The 18529-nt window shown below is 47.3% G+C and overlaps 1 protein-coding gene across 2 annotated transcripts in view; it reads left to right on the top strand.

Moving 5' to 3' along the window:
* LOC103542475 (cell adhesion molecule CEACAM1-like) overlaps positions 1-18529 on the top strand; it is a 432471-nt gene that overhangs the window by 258123 nt on the left and 155819 nt on the right. The window lies entirely within an intron of this gene.

Here is an 18529-nt window from a genome sequence, read left to right as displayed (position 1 = left end):
GGAGATGGGGAGGGGATGTGATTTTCTGGAAGTGAATAGGGATTTGACCCTTCCCTGTTAGGAGGCCCCTGTCCTTCTGACTTTACAAGGGGAAAGGCCCATCCTTGAGACAGCCCTGCTGCTCTTCTCCCATGCTGATGCCTGTCTGACTGTGTCTACACAGAATGTGCTCTGACCCCGAGGTGTCACACGAGGATGGCAAGTTTTTGTTGTGTTGTTTCCTTCATCTATTTAATGAGTATTTTCTGAGCATTTGTGATGTGTCAGGCCTTGGTCTGGGCCCTGGGAACTCCACAGAGAACAGGGCACTTGTGGGTCCCGGGATCAGAGTTTACCTTGTGATGGGGAGAGAGGTACTCAGAGAAAATCATGAATTAAGGAGTTAATTGTAATCGAGAGAAGAGCTGCAAAGGGACAATGTCTGGTGCATCCAGAGCATGTAATGGAGTCTCAGGTGGTCTGGGGATGACTGAGAGCAGCCCTGAGAAAGTGACCTTTTGGCTGAGATCTGAAGTGTGAGTGGATGTTCAACCCATGAAGGATGAAGGGTGTGGAGAGAAGAGCTGCCTACAGAGGGACGAGCCTTTAGGAGGACAGATGCCCGGCTGGAGGGAGGGGCTGACAGAGTCCAGTGTGTGGAGCTTGGAGCGTGAGGAGGACGGTGGACTGAGTGAGGCTGGTGAGGGACAGATCCTGCTGGGCTGTGGGTGATGCTGAAGGCGATCAGCAGCCCCCTGGGGAAGCTTCAGGCTTCTGAGTAGCTCTCCCTCCCTCTGCTGGATGAAGAGGGACGTGTAGAAACCAGAGGCCCCCTGCCATGCAGCTCTGTGTGTTTATTCAACATCAATCCATAGACATTTTATATGGGTCACATGTCATGTTAATACTCCATCATATTCCCTTTCTGTTGAGTCCCAGTCTGTTGCTGTAAGTTCATTGGCCTTGCCTCTTCCTACAGTGCGTGTCACCAAACTCAGATTCCTAGGAATGTGTATCAGTTTGTGTTTGTCTCCATAAGTTACACGATGCATGCCCCTTGGTGGAGTGATAGTTTTGGTTGGAGGACTGGCTGTTGGTTCTATGGGGAGAAGGAGGAACAGGGAACCAGGCTTGTCAGGAGGGGAAGGTCTGTGTCAGGGGAGTTGAAAGGGAAGGATGGCCGAGTCAGCTTCCCCTCTCACTCCCAGGGCCTGGTGCCCAAATAAGAACTCTGATTCTGGGAACACACAGCACCACACACCCCTCTGTGTCCCTGGGTCAAGTGAGATGGGAGCTGCTTCCTCTCCTGTTTATTAGGACCTGTGCCTAATGTGCGCCCTGTGCCCATGGCTTAACTCTTAACTGTTAAGTCCACATTGATCCGGGATTGTTGTTGGCAATCTCTGTCAATATCAGCTGTGAATGGAGAAGGCCTGGTCCTGAGATGGCTTCACACACACAGTCCCACACAGCAGCCAAGCTCGACCCTCATGGTGCCTGTTTGTTTCTCTTCATGTCTCTCCATTCCTGGGGTTTCTTTCTTGTACCACCTTCTCCCTGGGCCCCTGTGGACAGCCTCAGCCAGTAGCCTCACTGGCTCCCATTCCAGGCATCTGCTTCTGTGCTTGCTGCTCCCTCACACTCTCTGGGCCTCACTAGCCTCTCATTTGTTCTGACCCCTGGCCTCTGTGAGGGAAGGAGGAAGAAGCTGAGATTGGTGCTCTCCAAGGTTCTGCACTTTGTGGGTAGCTTGAGAGTGAGGAATCTTGAAGTGTCAATGGAATCATTATTGTGTCTCCCGGTGGAAGCATTCTTCTCTTTGGAACTAAGACCTCTAAGTCAGTAGAGCATAATATCATGTAGACGGGAAGCAGAAATTTTTTTAGTGTATAGGTATAGAGAGTGGTGTCACTCCCATTTTCACTCCTTGATTCCTGGACCCAAGAATCCTGGGAATGGGAGAAACAGCAACACATATTGGACACAGACTCAGAGCATATACTGGAGTACATTACTGCAGCCCTGCAAAGTACTGCCACCTAGTTGGTGCTGTAAGTGAGTTTCCAAAAGGCCATTCCACTTTTCTATCAAGCCCTCTACTTCAGGATGGTAAGACTGGTGGATTCCATGAGAATGGTGGTATTGCTACATTTCATTTGCTATGAATAGAGTCCCTTGATTAGAAGCAATGCTGTGTGGAATACCATGATGGAGTACAAGGAATTCTGTGAGTTCATGAATGGTAGTTTTGGCAGAAGCATTGTGTATGGGGAAGGCAAATCTGTGTCCAGAGTAAGTGCCTATTCCAAAAAGAACAAAATGCTGCCTCTACCATACAGAACTGGTCCAATGTAATCAGCCTGCACCAGGTAGCTGGCTGATCACCCTAGGGGAATGATGCCTTATCAGGGGCCCAGTGTTGGTCTCTGACCTAGAAGACTGGGCACTCAGTGCTGGCCATAGCTAGGTCATCCTGGGTGAGTGGAAGTCCTTGTTGCTGAGCCCATGCATAACCTCCATCCCTGCCACCATGGCTACTTTGTTCATGAGCCACCAGGCAATGACAGGAGTGAGTGGGGAAAGAGGCTGACTGGTGTCCACTGAACAGCTCCTCCCATCTACTTAATTTTAAAATCCTCTCCTGGTGAGGTGAATGATGAGCATTCTGAGTTGTTTGTCCACATACTCCTTCCCCAGATCTTCTTGTCACCAGTTTTCCAATCAAGTTCTTTCCAAGTCCCTGAGCATCCAGCCAAATCACTGGCCACAGCCCATGAATTGGCATATAATCACACACCTGGCCATTTTTCCTTCCTAGCAAAATAATCACCCAGGTGCACTGCCCGAGGTTCTGCCCACTGAGAAAATTTCCCTTCATCGCTGTCCTTCAGGGGAGTCCCCTAGTGGGACTGTAGTGCTGCAGCTGTCCACTTTCACATGATGCCTGCGTATCCCACAGAACCATCTGTAAACCAGGCCTGAGTTTTCTTTTCTTCCATCAACTGGCTGTAGGGAACTGGGAGAAAGAAGACAGTGTAGCAGAAGTGGGGCCATGGGCATTTGGGTCACTTCTTCATGTAACCTGCTTGTACCTTCAGGGACTGCTCAGGCTGGATCATGTATATACCCCTTCCATTTGATGATGGAGTACTGCTGTGCACTCCCAGCTTTATGGCTTAATGTGTCAGACAACACCTGGTTCATTTTGGAACTAGTGTCAGTTCAGAGCCTGTGTCCAGTAAGCCCCAAAAGGTCTGATTATTTCCTTTTTCCCAATGAATATGCAGCTCAGGTTGCACCATAACTGAGTGTCCCACAGTCAAGTGTTCAGTCTCTACTAAGTTCCAGTAGCATCCAAAGGCTGTTTCTGAAAGGGAGAGCAGGTATCCTCAGAGGATAGCAAGGCTTTGTTCCAAAATCCTAAGGGCCTGCCCTGTGATTCACTTACGTGGGCCTGCCAAAGTCTCCAAACACCAACCCCATCTGCCACCAACACCTGAAGCACAATTAGAGCTGCTGGATTATATGACCCAAATGGCAGAGCAGCTTTCACAGAGCCTGGACCTGTTGCAGTACCTTCTCTTATCCTGGGTACCATTTAAAACTAGTAGCTTTTTGGGTCACTTGGTCAATAGGCCAGAGTAGCACATCCAAATAAGGAATATGTTGCCTCAAAATCCAAAGAGGCCCACTAGGCATTGTGTCTCTTGTAGGTCAAAGGAGAGACCAGATGCAACAATTTATTCTTCACCTTAGAAGAGATATGCCCTTCACACCTGGACTCCTAGAAATTTCACTGAAGTAGCATGCACCTGAATTTTTGTCAATTTTTTCACCCATGTTTTGACATACAAATATCTTACCAATAAGTCTAGAGTTGCTACTTCTTTCTCACTGGGCCCAATCAGCATGATGTCATCAGTGTAATGGACCAGTGTGATATCTTGTGGAAGGGAAAGGCTATCAAGATCTTTGTGAACTAAATTATGACACAGGCTGAGAGTTGGTAGACCTCTGAGATAGGATGATGAAGGTGTATTCTGGTCTTTCCAGCTGAAAGCAAGCTGCTTCCGGTGGGTCTTTACTGACAGGTTGGAGAAAAATGTATTTGCCAGATTAATAGCTGCATACTAGGTACCAGGGGATGTGTTAATTTGCTCAAGCAAAGAAACCACGTCTGGTACAGCAGCTGCAATGGGAGTTGTCACCTGGTTAAGCTTATAACAATGCACTGTCATTCTCTAAGATCCATCTGTCTTCTGCCAAATAGTAGGAGTGAATGGAGATGTGATGGGAATGACCACCTCTGCATCCCTCAAGTTCTCAGTGGAGGCACTAATCTCTGTAGTCCCTCCAGAAATGTGGTATTGCTATTGGCTTACTGTTTTCCTGGGTAGAGGCAGATCTAGTGGCTTCCGCTTGATATTTCCCATCATAATAGCCCCACTCCACAGATCAGGGAACCAACGTGGGGATTCTGCCAGCTGTTGAGTATATCTATCCCAAGTATGCATCCCAAAACTTGGCATATAACTACAAGCTGTGTTTGGGGACCCACTGGGCCCACCATGAGATGACTCGGAGCTGAAACTCCATTGACCACTTGACCTCCATAAGCCCCAGCTTTGACTGGTGGGCCACGGTGACATTTTGGGTCTCCTGCAATTAGTGTCAGTTCTGAGCCTGTGTCCAGCAATCCACAGAAGTCTGATTATTTCCTTTTCCTCAATGCACAATCACCCTGGTAATAGGTCATAGGTCTCTCTGTGGAAGGCTGGCAGAAAGATTGACGGTATACATTTTGGCAATATAGTGGGATCCTTCATCAAGGAGGTATGGCCTCCCCTTTATTCAAGGAGTTCTGAATCTGTAAACTAGCTCAAGTACGGGAATTGATTGAGGGGCTGTAACACTCTGTTTCTATGACTCAAGTTTGACTTTTGTTCACTTGACCTAGAATTTTTCTGCTTATACAATCAGGTAAGAATTTAGTAGCTTTCCCATCCATTTTATTTCTAGGAACACCATGATCAATTAGCTAATGCCATTGGTCTCTGTGAGTCAGACTATTCTGATTGCTGCTTTGACTCTGCTGTCTATTATGGTGACCATGGTCCACCTTGCCTTGGTGATCAAGTGCCATTTCTTGGCCCTGCTACCTCAGGATACAGTTACCCGCATTGTGTTTAGGTTTCCCAATTCAGTGGCAGCAGTTCCCATTCTAATTTCTGACCTACAGATAAGAGCCATCACAGAGCCACTCAAGGATACAGGGGCTCCCTTACAAACTTGTATCTCACAGTCGTGGTGAAAGTGTGTCCTCTGGACTTTCACAGAGCAGATGGGCAAGTCTTAAATGATAAATCCACACCGAAATTCCAGTTTCCCTAAGCTTTGTATCTTTTCCTCTATCTCTGAGTAAATGGTATTCTCTGATGCAGAGACTTCATGGTTCTGGCAGGTTATACAGACACAGATGTAAAACTTAGTAGTGGCTTGGTGAGTTGAGTGGGGAGGACTTGGAGGTATTTTTCTCTGAGAAGTCCTTGGGGTGTCCCAGCCTATGCAACCCCAGAGGAGGGAGAGAATATCCCACACAGAGGCCCAGGCTCCTAGAGTGGCTGAGGGTAGTGAGCCAGGTGTGGAATTTCCCATGGCCATGGCCTTCTGGTCATTCGGGAGAGTCCTGTCTCTCAGGGTGTCTGTTTCCTTGGGAATTTTCTATGCCTTGGAGGGAGTGTGAGGTCCTTTGTGCTGAGGCTTTGGACTTGAAGGGAACTCAGGCCTAAGTGGAAAAGATCCCAGTGTAAGGAGGTAGGCTATGAAGCAGGTGGATGTCCTTGGAGCCCTAACTCCCAGCTGCTCCCTGGGCTCACAGGATTGAGTTGGGGGAAGTACTGTGTGTCTTGGGTTGCCTTGGTCAAAGGCTTACGGAAAGTTATCCTCTTAGATGAGTGCAGGAGAATGTCATGGAAGGGAAATGACAGATGAGGATGAGAAGGGAGACTCACTTGCTGATGAGAGGAGGCCCTCTGCCTCCCCTCAACAGAGGAGGAAAGAGACAGAGGGGAGCCTGGTCTGAAGAAGGGCCCCAATACCCCACAGGTTTCTGGGAACAGAAGACACTGAAGGATTTCATGTGAGGGTCAGCCCAGCTTAGACCCCAGTCATGATGCCCATGATGGTTCCAGCAGGGAAAAAGGTGCTGAGACTCCTTGGGCAGGTCCTTGTGTGGGGAATGAGCAGGGAGAAGGAACTCGGCAGTGTTTCTACTTATAGGAGACTCACCTCTACCCCATCAGATGGGGCTGATGTCTTCTCAGCACAGCTCTCCCTGGGTGATGCACACTGTGACACGATGTCACTTCTCCTGGGGACTGGATAATTTTTCTAGCAAAGGCATATCTATCATTTTGTGTAAGGATGGTGGTCACTCTCCTCCTTGACTCTGTGCTAGAGGTACTTGAGGACATTTGTGGGTCAAGTGAGTCTAGCAATTCCTGAGTGTGTGTCTGGTGTGTGGTATGTGGTGTGTGTGGCTCTGAGTGAGACAGACATCTTTGCATGTCCTGCTATCACCCTCTGGTAGACATGAGGGGATGTTTACCCTCTGTCAGACTTGGGACCAGGCATCTGACCAGTGCTCACTTAGTGCTGTGCACGCTGACCCCTGGCCAGAGATGGACTCTGACCTCTTGCCCACAGGGACAGTCCGTGCAGGACTCTCACTACCCTGGGTCTATCCTCCAGCACAGTCGAACTCTGGTAGGACTGAATGGGCCACGTCCCCCTGGCTTCACAGTTCAAAATGGTTAAAATGGTGAATTTCAGCTTATGTGAATTTTATCTCGAAAGAGACAAATTTAGGAGAGGAAGCTACACATTACCTTGTATAAACTGGCACCAATGCACCACTGGGAGTGTATGTGAATGCCCATTTCTTCACGTTCACAGCATTCTCATATTAATTATGTGGGAGCAGAAGCAAGTGTCACCCAGTTATCCACTTTCTTACCCTTATTCATTCTCTGAACACCTATTTACCTGTTTCTGGTCCTTGTGTAGGAGCAATGGGGCCATTGAGAGCCACAACTAATCACAGTGGGAACTCAGGGATCCATAGGACACATGTAACTGTTCCTGAGCGTGTTGTCAGAGCACAAAGGGAGAGAGACAGAGAAGGGAGTTCAAAGGGGGCCCACTGTGCCCACAGTGGAGGTTGGGATGACTTTGTGGCAAGATGACCAATGAGGTTGACTGTAAAAAAGGCAAAGAAGCAGGTTCATGGAGAAAAGGGAGAGGGCATCCCAGGCAGGGACTTTGTGGGACACAGGGAGGCAGGAGCAGTTCTTGATGGGCCAGGAGTAATGAGGGGCAGTGTATGTGGAAATGGGATGACAAGGAACAAATGAGAGGAAGCTCACAGGGGAAGGTGAAAAGAAACAGATGGTGGCATTTTGGAAGAGTTGATGGGTTTTATGGGTGTCTTTTTGCCAGAGCCTGAGTTGAAGAGGATAGGAGGGCTCAGGACACTGGGGGAGGGCATGAGAAGAAGTTACACCCACGGTCAGTCCATAAACTATGATTACTCCTTCCTTGCTCATATTTGTGTGGACATCAGCTGGTCCCATTTTCTGTTTTCCTGACCCTACCTGTGTTTGCAAAGGGAAAGAGGCTGGGAACTGTCCATGGTGTGAGACAGCCCAGTGCTTCCTGGCTGGGCAGGGTCTCTTGTGATTTCATTGTTTCCTGTTAATATCATGCTCACCACATTCCGCCACCTCAACTGGTCTTGCTCAGGAAATAGGGGTGGGAGTTGGGATAATTTTAGACATTTTCCCTGCGTGCCCCAGGAAACAACAGACCTGGAGTTTCAGGTGAATTTCTGCTAAGAGAAAATTCTCATGAACATAAAAAAAGTAAATGAGGTGAAGGGTTCTCTTTATTCACATCCTTTCCAGGTGATTCCCTGTGGGTCACAGACATGTTCACTTTGTCTTGGAAGGCCGCTGCTCAGCCACCTACTCCCTAAGGAGAAGACAAAATAGCCTGGAAATAAGTAATAAATATTGAGACGCTTTTCTCCACTGGGTTAGGCCCTACCGACCACCCCCCGACCCCGCAGCGAGCATTTGGAAATGTGTGCATGTGTCTGTGTGTGTATGTGTGTTTGAGGGGTATTTTGACTCTATCAGTGACTTGATAGACCTTCTAGAACTAAGAATGTAGGGGTGAGAGGTAATAAATGTGGTTAGAGCCTCGAGACTGTCTCACATAACACAGAATTTCCCACCCAAATGCCAATTGCAGCTCCTCAAAGTAAATGAATCAATTGATTCTATTTTTCCTTATAGCCTATTTCCTCAACTGACATAGTATATATTTATTTACTTGTTGATTTTCTGTCTCCACACTTTTTAGAAAGTGAGCTCCATGAGAGATGTGACTTAGCTTTTTTTACAGCTTTATATTCTGACTTATAATTAGGGAAACCCATGACATTCATGTTTGAACAGTGTTTAAAGAGGCTTTGGATGCAAAGAACAGAACAAGCAAAGCGTCCCATGGACCTCTTACCTAGTTTCTGATCTTTTCTATTATGCCCCACATATAAATTTGTGTTTATTTAAACAGCATTGGCCCATTTATTAGGTCTTTCTCTCATTTTTTTCATTTATCATTATCTTCTTTTGGATTTAAGCTTTAAAACAATACTTAGCCCAGATCAGGGGTTCTCAGCTTTATTGAGTTTTCCCTCCATTGGGCCTCCAGCATCTTGGAAGAGAGGGACCAGAAGACCCAGGGTGACCACTACCAACTTGATGGCTGAGCCAGAAATATAGGTGTGCTTGAATCATAGAAGTGGAAGAGGCTGAGGCAACTGAGGTCTGAATTGGAGTAGGGGTGACAGGGACACAGGCTACTTCTTGTGGGTATGATGCCCTTGGGTCTGGCCAAAATTGAGGCTGAAGTATTGAGAGGGGTGGAGAGGGCAGGGCTGGGAGGTTCTGCAGCTGTGTCTCATCTGGGACTATAAGGGGCCCCCAATCCTTTGTTGGTCAGGCCACAATGTGGATTAGATATTGGGGGACCAGTGTATCTGCAGGAGGTGCAGAGCATGATGGTCAGGACTTGGGATCTTATCTTTTTTTTTTTTTTTTTTATTAATATTATGATAGATTACAACCTTGTGAGATTTCAGTTGTACATTTTTGTTAGTCATGTTGTGGGTACACCACTTCCCCCTCCGTACCCTCCCCCCACCCCCCCTTTTCCCTGGTAACCACCAATCAGATCTCCTTCTCAATATACTAATTTCCACCTATGAGTGGAGTCATATAGAGTTCGTCTTTCTCTGACTGACTTATTTCGCTTAACATAATACCCTCGAGGTCCATCCACATTGTTGTGAATGGGCCAATTTCGTCTTTTTTTATGGCTGAGTAGTATTCCATTGTGTATATATACCACATCTTCTTTATCCAATCATTAGTTTCTGGGCATGTAGGCTGGTTCCACGTCTTGGCTATTGTAAATAATGCTGCAATGAACATAGGGGTGCAACGGACTCTTGAGATATCTGATATCAGGTTCTTAGGATAGATACCCAGTAATGGGATGGCTGGGTCATAGGGTATTTCTATTTTTAACTTTTTGAGAAATCTCCATACTGTTTTCCATAGTGGCTGTACCAGTTTGCATTCCCACCAACAGTGTATGAGGGTTCCTCTTTCTCCACAACCTCTCCAACATTTGTCGTTCTTGGTTTTGGATGTTTTTGCCAATCTAACGGGGGTAAGGTGATATCTTAGTGTAGTTTTGATTTGCATTTCCCTGATGATTAGCGATGCTGAACATCTTTTCATGTGTCTATTGGCCATATTCATATCTTCTTTTGAGAAATGTCTGTTCATGTCCTCTGCCCATTTTTTGATCGGGTTGTTTGTTTTTTTGTTGTTAAGCAGTGTGAGTTCTTTGTATATTATGGAGATTAACCCTTTGTCGGATAAGTGGCTTGTAAATATTTTTTCCCAATTAGTGAGCTGTTTTTTTGTTTCAATCCTGTTTTCCCTTGCCTTGAAGAAGCTCTTTAGTCTGATGAAGTCCCATTTGTTTATTCTTTCTATTGTTTCCCTCAACTGAGGAGTTGCAGTGTCCGAAAAGATTCTTTTGAAACTGATGTCAAAGAGTGTACTGCCTATATTCTCTTCCAAAAGACTTATTGTCTCAGGCCTAATCTTTAGGTCTTTGATCCATTTTGAGTTTATTTTGGTGTGTGGTGAAAAAGAATGGTCAATTTTCAATCTTTTGCATGTGGCTGTCCAGTTTTCCCAGCACCATTTGTTGAAGAGACTTTCTTTTCTCCATTGTAGGCCCTCTGCTCCTTTGTCGAAGATTAGCTGTCCATAGATGTGTGGTTTTATCTCTGGGCTTTCAATTCTGTTCCATTGATCTGTGGACCTGTTTTTGTACCAGTACCATGCTGTTTTGATCACTGTAGCTTTGTAGTATGTTTTGAAATCGGGGATTGTGATTCCGCCGGCTTTGTTTTTCTTGCTCAGGATTGCTTTAGCAATTCGCGGTCTTTTGTTGCCCCATATGAATTTTAGGATTGTTTGTTCAATTTCTGTGAAAAATGTTCTTGGGATTCTGATTGGGATAGCATTGAATCTGTATATTGCTTTAGGTAGTATGGACATTTTAACTATGTTTATTCTTCCAATCCATGTGCATGGAATGTCTTTCCATCTCTTTATGTCATCGCCTATTTCTTTCAAGAAAGTCTTGTAGTTTTCATTGTATAGATCCTTCACTTCCTTGGTTAAGTTTATCCCAAGGTATTTTATTCTTTTCGTTGCGATTGTGAATGGGATAGAGTTCTTGAGTTCTTTTTCTGTTAGTTTATTGTTAGTGTATAGAAATGCTACTGATTTATGCACGTTAATTTTATACCCTGCTACTTTGCTGTAGTTGTTGATTATTTCTAATAGTTTTTCTGTGGATTCTTTGGGGTTTTCTATGTATAAGATCATGTCGTCTGCAAACAACGAGAGTTTTACTTCTTCGTTACCTATTTGGATTCCTTTTATTTCTTTTTCCTGCCGAATTGCTCTGGCCAGCACCTCCAGAACTATGTTGAATAGGAGTGGTGAAAGTGGGCACCCTTGTCTTGTTCCTGTCCTCAGAGGGATGGCTTTCAGCTTTTGTCCATTGAGTATGATGTTGGCTGTGGGTCTATCATATATGGCCTTTATTATGTTGAGGTACTTTCCTTCTATACCCATTTTACTGAGGGTTTTTATCATAAATGGGTGTTGGATCTTGTCGAATGCTTTCTCTGCATCTATTGAGATGATCATGTGGTTTTTGGTTTTCATTTTGTTAATGTAGTGTATCACGTTGATTGACTTGCGGATGTTGAACCATCCCTGTGTCCCTGGTATAAATCCCACTTGATCATGGTGTATAATCTTTTTGATATATTGCTGTAATCGGTTTGCCAAAATTTTGTTGAGGATTTTTGCATCTATGTTCATCAGTGATATCGGCCTGTAGTTCTCCTTCTTTGTGTTGTCCTTGTCAGGTTTGGGGATCAGAGTGATGTTGGCTTCATAGAATGTGTTAGGGAGTTCTCCATCTTTCTCAATTTTCTGGAACAGTTTGAGGAGAATAGGTATTAAGTCTTCTTTGAATGTTTGGTAGAATTCTCCGGAGAAGCCGTCTGGTCCTGGACTCTTGTTTTTGGGGAGGTTTTTGATTACCGTTTCTATTTCCTTACTTGTGATTGGTCTATTCAGATTCTCCATTTCTTCCTGATTCAGTTTGGGGAGATTGTAGGAGTCTAGGAATTTGTCCATTTCTTCCAGGTTGTTCAATTTGTTGGCATATAGTTTTTCATAGTATTCTCTTATGATCTCTTGTATTTCATTGGTATCTGTTGTGATTTCTCCTCTGTCATTCCTGATTTTATTAATTTGCGATTTCTCTCTTCTTTTCTTGGTGAGTCTGGCTAGGGGTTTGTCAATTTTGTTAATTCTTTCGAAGAACCAACTCTTTGTTTCATTGATCCTTTCTATTGTCTTTTTTGTTTCAATATCGTTTATTTCTGCTCTTATTTTTATTATTTCCCTCCTTCTACTGACTCTGGGCCTTGTTTGTTCTTCTTTTTCTAGTTCTGTTAGGTGTCGTTTGAGGTTGCTTACGTGAGCTTTTTCTTGTTTAGTGAGGTGAGCCTGTATTGCGATGAATTTCCCTCTTAGGACTGCTTTTGCTGCATCCCAAATGATTTGGTATGTCGTGTTCTCATTTTCATTTGTCTCCAGATAATATTTGATTTCTTCTTTAATTTCTTCAATGATCCATTGTTTGTTGAGAAGCGTGTTGTTTAGTCTCCACATTTTTGCACCTTTCTCTGCTTTTTTCTTGTAGTTGATTTCTAGTTTAATAGCGTTATGATCAGAAAAGATGCTTGATATTATTTCAACTCTCTTGTATTTATTGATGTTTGCTTTGGTTCCCAAAATATGGTCAATCCTTGAGAATGTTCCATGTGCACTTGAGAAGAATGTGTAACCTGCTGTTTTTGGATGAAGTGTTCTATATATATCTATTAAGTCCATCTGGTCTAATTTTTCATTTAATTCTATTATTTCCTTGTTGATTTTCTGTCTGGATGTTCTGTCCATTGGTGTTAATGGTGTGTTGAGGTCCCCTACTATTATTGTATTGTTGTTGATGTCTTCTTTTAGTTCTATTAAGAGTTGCTTTACAAATTTTGGTGCTCCTGTGTTGGGTGCGTATATATTTATAAGTGTTATGTCTTCTTGGTGGAGAGTCCCTTTTATCATTATATACTGTCCCTCTTTGTCTTTCTTTATCTGTTTTGCTTTGAAATCTACCTTGTCTGATATTAGTATAGCGACACCTGCTTTCTTTTGTTCATTATTAGCTTGGAGTATTGTTCTCCATCCCTTCACTCTGAGTCTGTGTTTGTCTTTGGGGCTGAGGTGTGTTTCCTGGAGGCAGCATATTGTTGGATCTTGTTCTTTGATCCATCCTGCCACTCTGTGTCTTTTGATTGGGGAGTTCAATCCGTTTACATTTAGAGTGATTATTGAGACGTGGGGGCCTACCACTACCATTTTGTGTCTTGTTTTCCGGTTTTCTTCAGTTTCCTTTGTTTCTCGTCCCATGGTTTAATCTGTTCTGATGTAGAGCTGCTACTCTCTGTTGTTGTCCTTCTACTTATCTCCTCTGCTCTTGGTTTTGTAGCCCCTTTCCTTTTTTGGATTTTTCAGGAATGAGGGTTTTCCTGAGGATTTCCTGAAGAGGAGGTTTTGTGGCAATGAACTCCCTTAATTTTTGTTTATCTGGGAAAGTTTTTATTTCTCCATCGTATTTGAAGGATATTTTCGCTGGGTAGAGAATTCTCGGCTGTAGGTTTTTGTCCTTCAGATTTTTGAATATATCATTCCACTCTCTTCTAGCCTGTAAAGTTTCTGCTGAGAAATCTGCTGATAGCCTGATGGGGGTTCCTTTGTAGGTTAGTTTCTTTTGCCTGGCTGTCCTTAATATTTTCTCCTTGTCGTTGACTTTTGCTAGCTTCACTACTATATGCCGTGGAGTTGGTCTTCTTGCATTGATAAAGTTTGGAGATCTATTGGCTTCTGTCACCTGAAGATCCATCTCCCTCACCAGATTTGGGAAGTTCTCAGCCATTATTTCTTTGAATAGGTTTTCTGCCCCTTTCTCCTTCTCTTCTCCCTCTGGTATACCTATAATCCTTACGTTGCATCTCCTAATTGTGTCTGATAATTCTCGGAGAGTTTCTTCATTTCTTTTAAGTCTTGCTTCTCTCTCCTCCTCTGCCTGCAACAATTCTATATTACCATCTTCCAAATTGCTAATTCTTTCCTCCATATTATCGGCCCTACTGTTCAGAGCATCTAGATTTTTCTTAATCTCCTCTATTGTGTTCTTCATTTCCAGTATTTCTGTTTGGTTCTTCTTTATCGTATCAAACTCTTTTGTGACATAGCTCCTGAACTCGTTGAGTTGTCGGTCAGAATTCTCTCTTAACTCAGTGAGTATTTTAATGATGGCTGTTTTGAAGTCATCATCATTTAGGTTATATATCTCTTTTTCTTTGGGATTGATTTCTGTGTATTTGTTACTTTCTTTCTGTTCTGGAGATTTAATGTATTTTTTCATATTGCTTGATGATGTTGATTTGTGCCTCCACATGGAGATAGAGTTTAGTTGCTCCTTTCACTTGTTTCAGCTGCTGCGGTGGGGGGAGCAGCTGTTTATACTTCACCAACCAGGAACCCTGTCCGTAGTTGCTAACTGGGCCTGGGCCCCTCTTCGTAGCCACAGTGGCCCTTTGGATTCCCTCCTCTGCCGTGGGGGCCGTCACGGGGGGCTTCAGGCTGCAGGTGCCTACTGTTGTTGCCCACCTAGATGCGCTCTCTCCTTGGGGTCTGCAACGGTGTTATGGGCTTTTCCAGCGGCCAGGGGTGGGATCACTTTTATTTGTCGCTCGGTTGCTGTCGGCACCCACCAAATCTCACTTGTCCTCTATGGGTCGCAGGAGAGCTATTGGCATCTTCTACAGTCTGTGGTTAGTACACCTAGCTATGCTGCTTTTGCCCTGGGGTCTTCCAGCCTTGTGGCTGGCGGCTGGGTGCCTTCTACTGATGCTGTGCAGAGGCTTTCCCTAAGGCTTCTGTGAGCCTGTAGGGTTTCCCCCTAGGCTACTAAGCTGGGTCTCTGGAACTCTCTCCAGCCCCAGTCCTCTCCGAGATCTCCGGCAATCCCTAGCCTCACCGGGTGGGCAACGGCAGCTGGGGGTTGCCCCGCCCTCTGGGCTTCTCTCCGGGCCTCTGCCGGGAGCTCTGAATGCTCAGCGTGGCCCCTCTGCTACCGGCAGACAGAGAGTTTTGTCTGCTGCCTGGCGGAGCTCCGGCGCTTCCCCTCCGGGTCGCCGGACCCGCCTTTGGAAGTTCCCCCGCCCCGGTCCTCTCCGAGATCTCCGGCAATCCCTAGTCCCACGGGGCGGGCAACGACAGCTGGGGGACGCCCCGCCCTCTGGGCTTCTGTCCGAGCCTCTGCCGGGAGCCCTGAATGCTGGGCGTGGCCCCTCTGCTAATGGCAGACAGAGAGTTTTGTCTGCTGCCCGGGCGGAGCTCCGGCGCTTCTCCACCGGGTCGCCGGACCCGCCTTTGAAAGTTCCCCCGCCCCGGTCCTCTCCAAGATCTCCGACAATCCCTAGTCCCACCGTGCGGGCAACGGCAGCTGGGGGTCGCCCCGCCCTCTGGGCTTCTGTCCGGGCCTCTGCCGGGAGCCCTGAGTGCTCAGCGTGGCCCCTCTGCTACCGGGAGACAGAGAGTTTTGTCTGCTGCCTGGGGGAGCTCCGGCACTTCCCCTCCGGGTTGCCGATCCGGCCTTTGAAAGTTCCCCCGCCCCGGTCCTCTCCGAGATCTCCGGCAATCCCTAGTCCCCCGGGGCGGGCAACGGCAGCTGGGGGTCGCCCCGCCCTCTGGGCTTCTGTCCGGGCCTCTGCCGGGAGCCCTGAGTGCTCAGCGTGGCCCCTCTGCTACCGGCAGACAGAGAGTTTTGTCTGCTGCCTGGCGGAGCTCCGGCGCTTCCCCACCGGGTCGCCGGACCCGCCTTTGAAAGTTCCCCCGCCCCGGTCCTCTCCGAGATCTCCGGCAATCCCTAGTCCCCCGGGGCGGGCAACGGCAGCTGGGGGACGCCCCGCCCTCTGGGCTTCTGTCCGGGCCTCTGCCGGGAGCCCTGAGTGCTCAGCGTGGCCCCTCTGCTACCGGCAGACAGAGAGTTTTGTCTGCTGCCTGGCGGAGCTCCGGCGCTTCCCCACCGGGTCGCCGGACCCGCCTTTGAAAGTTCCCCCGCCCCGGTCCTCTCTGAGATCTCCGGCAATCCCTAGTCCCACGGGGCGGGCAACGGCAGCTGGGAGACCTCCGTGCCCTCCGTGTCTCTCTCTGGGACCCTCCGGGCGCCCCGAGCACCAGGCCGGGTCTCCCCGCCAATGGCGGGGAGAGACTCTCCCCGCGGGCTCAGGTGTGCAACTCCAAAGTTTCCCTCTGCGTTTAGGAGTAATTGCGGGGGGTTTAAGTAGGGTTCTGGTCACCTGTTTCCACCGTTGCTCCTCTGTTGTGTTCTCGCTCCTGCCCTAGATGTGTGTGGATCCTCTGGGGGCGTCCGTTGGAAGAAAGCCGCTTGCGGGTACTAGGCTGCCCGTCGGGGTCGGAGAGTTTTCACCTATTTCCACATCCTCCCGGAGGAAAGTCCGTCCGCCTTCCGATGTATAGTCGCGTGGGTGTCTCAGACGTCCTGAGATGCTGTCTGGATATCCTTTGTCAAGCGATAAGTGTCCAAATAATTGTAGACTCGAAGGGCGAGAGACAAAGAGGACTACTCACGGCGCCATCTTGGAATTCATAGGGATCTTGGGATCTTATCTTGCATGCAAACAAAATTCTTTGCTTGGTGGGCTCCACAGGAGAAGGACAGGAGTTCTGGAAGTTTGGCAGTCCTGTCCATGGGACTAGTGGACGTGGTCTGAGGTGTTCAGTGACCCATGTTGGTGAGATTCAGGGCCCAACAGGGTGAAAGCAGTTGAGACTTGAGTCTCCAAAGGGACCTGGAGGACCCCCGCTCTTAGAGGGGTACCCTATAGGTGGGTGTCTTCAGTGGAAAATGGGCCCCACTGGTGGCCCCTGCTACTGACAGAGGTAAGGCCCAAGGCCCTGGAGTCGGAGTCGTCACCCAGCTGAAAGTTGGGATCCTGGGCTGGTGCTGACCCTACAGCAGGGGTCAGCAGACTGAGACTGTTGGATATGTGGCTCTGTCTCATCCTACATGGAAGTAGAGGCTTCTGTTCAGAGTTCTCATCTGGGCACAAGGAAGGGACCATCCTATTTCTCCTCTGGTGCTTAAGTTCTCCCTAGTTCCGTCTCCTGCTCTCAAAGAGCAGTTCTTTGTCAAACCTTGGTCTCCTTTTCTCATTGCCTGAGGCCTCAGCACAAAACCCCTAGTACTGGGGTCTGGGCTATCCTTGATGTTGGAGGAACTGAAGAGGTGGGTACCTATGTGGGAATAGAAAAGGGCCCCTCTGTACTCAGAAGAGCAATCTTGAGTTCCCAGAGCCCCACACCGCTCTCCAGTGCCCAGCAGACCAAACACATACGCCTCAGGTAACTCTTCTGGACCAGAAGAGGGCTAGGTGTTTGAATCAGGGTCTCTGCCTGGTAATGTGCCTCCAAACCCAGATGACCAGCACATGGGGGGAGTTGCGGGTCCCAGTCCCAGGGCATCTTGGTGGGTGGTCGCAACTCTGGGAGGGACCTATGGTCACAGTGGGTACACTGGGCACCTTGTGGATTTGGATGTACACAGACAGCGGCCCTGAAGGAGCGAGTGGTGGGGTGGGTGCCTGTGAGCAGGGATTCAGCTTCCAGAAACTTCCCAAGTTCGGATGTGGCCTGAGTGAAGCATGAAGGATTCTGGTGACGTTGGGCATTGCAACTGTAGGATGGTGCTTGGGACTCTTGTGCCGGTGCCCCATGGATATGCGACAAAGCAGACGTCTTGAGATCAGAGGCAGTGCAAAAAACAACCTCTGCTGTCTGGAGAACCAGGGACACTCAGGCCTCTGCTCTCCATAGCGGGTCACAGGTGGTTGATCTGGGAGAGGGTTCAGGAGCTGCCTCTAGTCTTGTATTTGAGATGTAAAGGAAGAAAGGATAATTTCTACCAGGTCATGAAAATTGTAGATAGGCAGCTGCTTCAGGATGGTGGAGAACACATACTGACCAAAAGGCATTCTCTTTGACATGGTGAAAACGATAATGCACTGGAATGTTCTTTTAAGGACAAAGAGATAACTTAGTTTTATCAGTAATTGTGATGCCTGTTTTATTCTTCTAGTTCATTATTAATGTCACTTTTTTGGTTTATGTCTTAAGGAAATGGTGAAAGCTGACCAGGATTTGTGTTTCAGTACAGGAACGTGGATTTTTTGTGGACTCTGATAGCATTTTAAGCTTTCATGTTTTATGGATGAAAGACAGAAATAAAGGTCACTAATTTAAGTATCAAATCCAAGACGGACAGGAGAATCTGTCCAGAGTGTGAGAGGTGGATGGGTGAATGGTGAGGACAATAGAAAGACCCTCCTCCCCTAATGAGGGACCATCAAAGTCTCCTGTGCTTCAGGGAGGATCCCCAGCTTTGAGGGCAGGGTGCTGTCAGCCAGTAGGTGCTGGGATTGAGACCCTAACATTGGCCAGTCTCTGACAAGGTCCATTTTTCAGGTATAGATTTACATCTCACTCGCCAGTCACCTGCGTGGATAGGAACATTGGGTACTCCTCTCCTGCAGGTCCTCAGTCCTGTGGGGCATCACCCACCCTGCACTGAGGGCCTGGGATATGGAGATGGGCCATGTGGAACCACAGGCATTCCTGGATACAGGGATGACCCTGAGAGAGGGATGCAGGCCAATCCTTGGATCCTGGAGGTTGGGAAG

This window comes from Equus przewalskii, chromosome 9 (assembly GCF_037783145.1).
Source record: "Equus przewalskii isolate Varuska chromosome 9, EquPr2, whole genome shotgun sequence".
Classification (NCBI taxonomy): Eukaryota; Metazoa; Chordata; class Mammalia; order Perissodactyla; family Equidae; genus Equus; species Equus przewalskii.
Note: the sequence above shows the minus strand (reverse complement) of the source record. Positions and strands in the feature narration are given on the sequence as shown.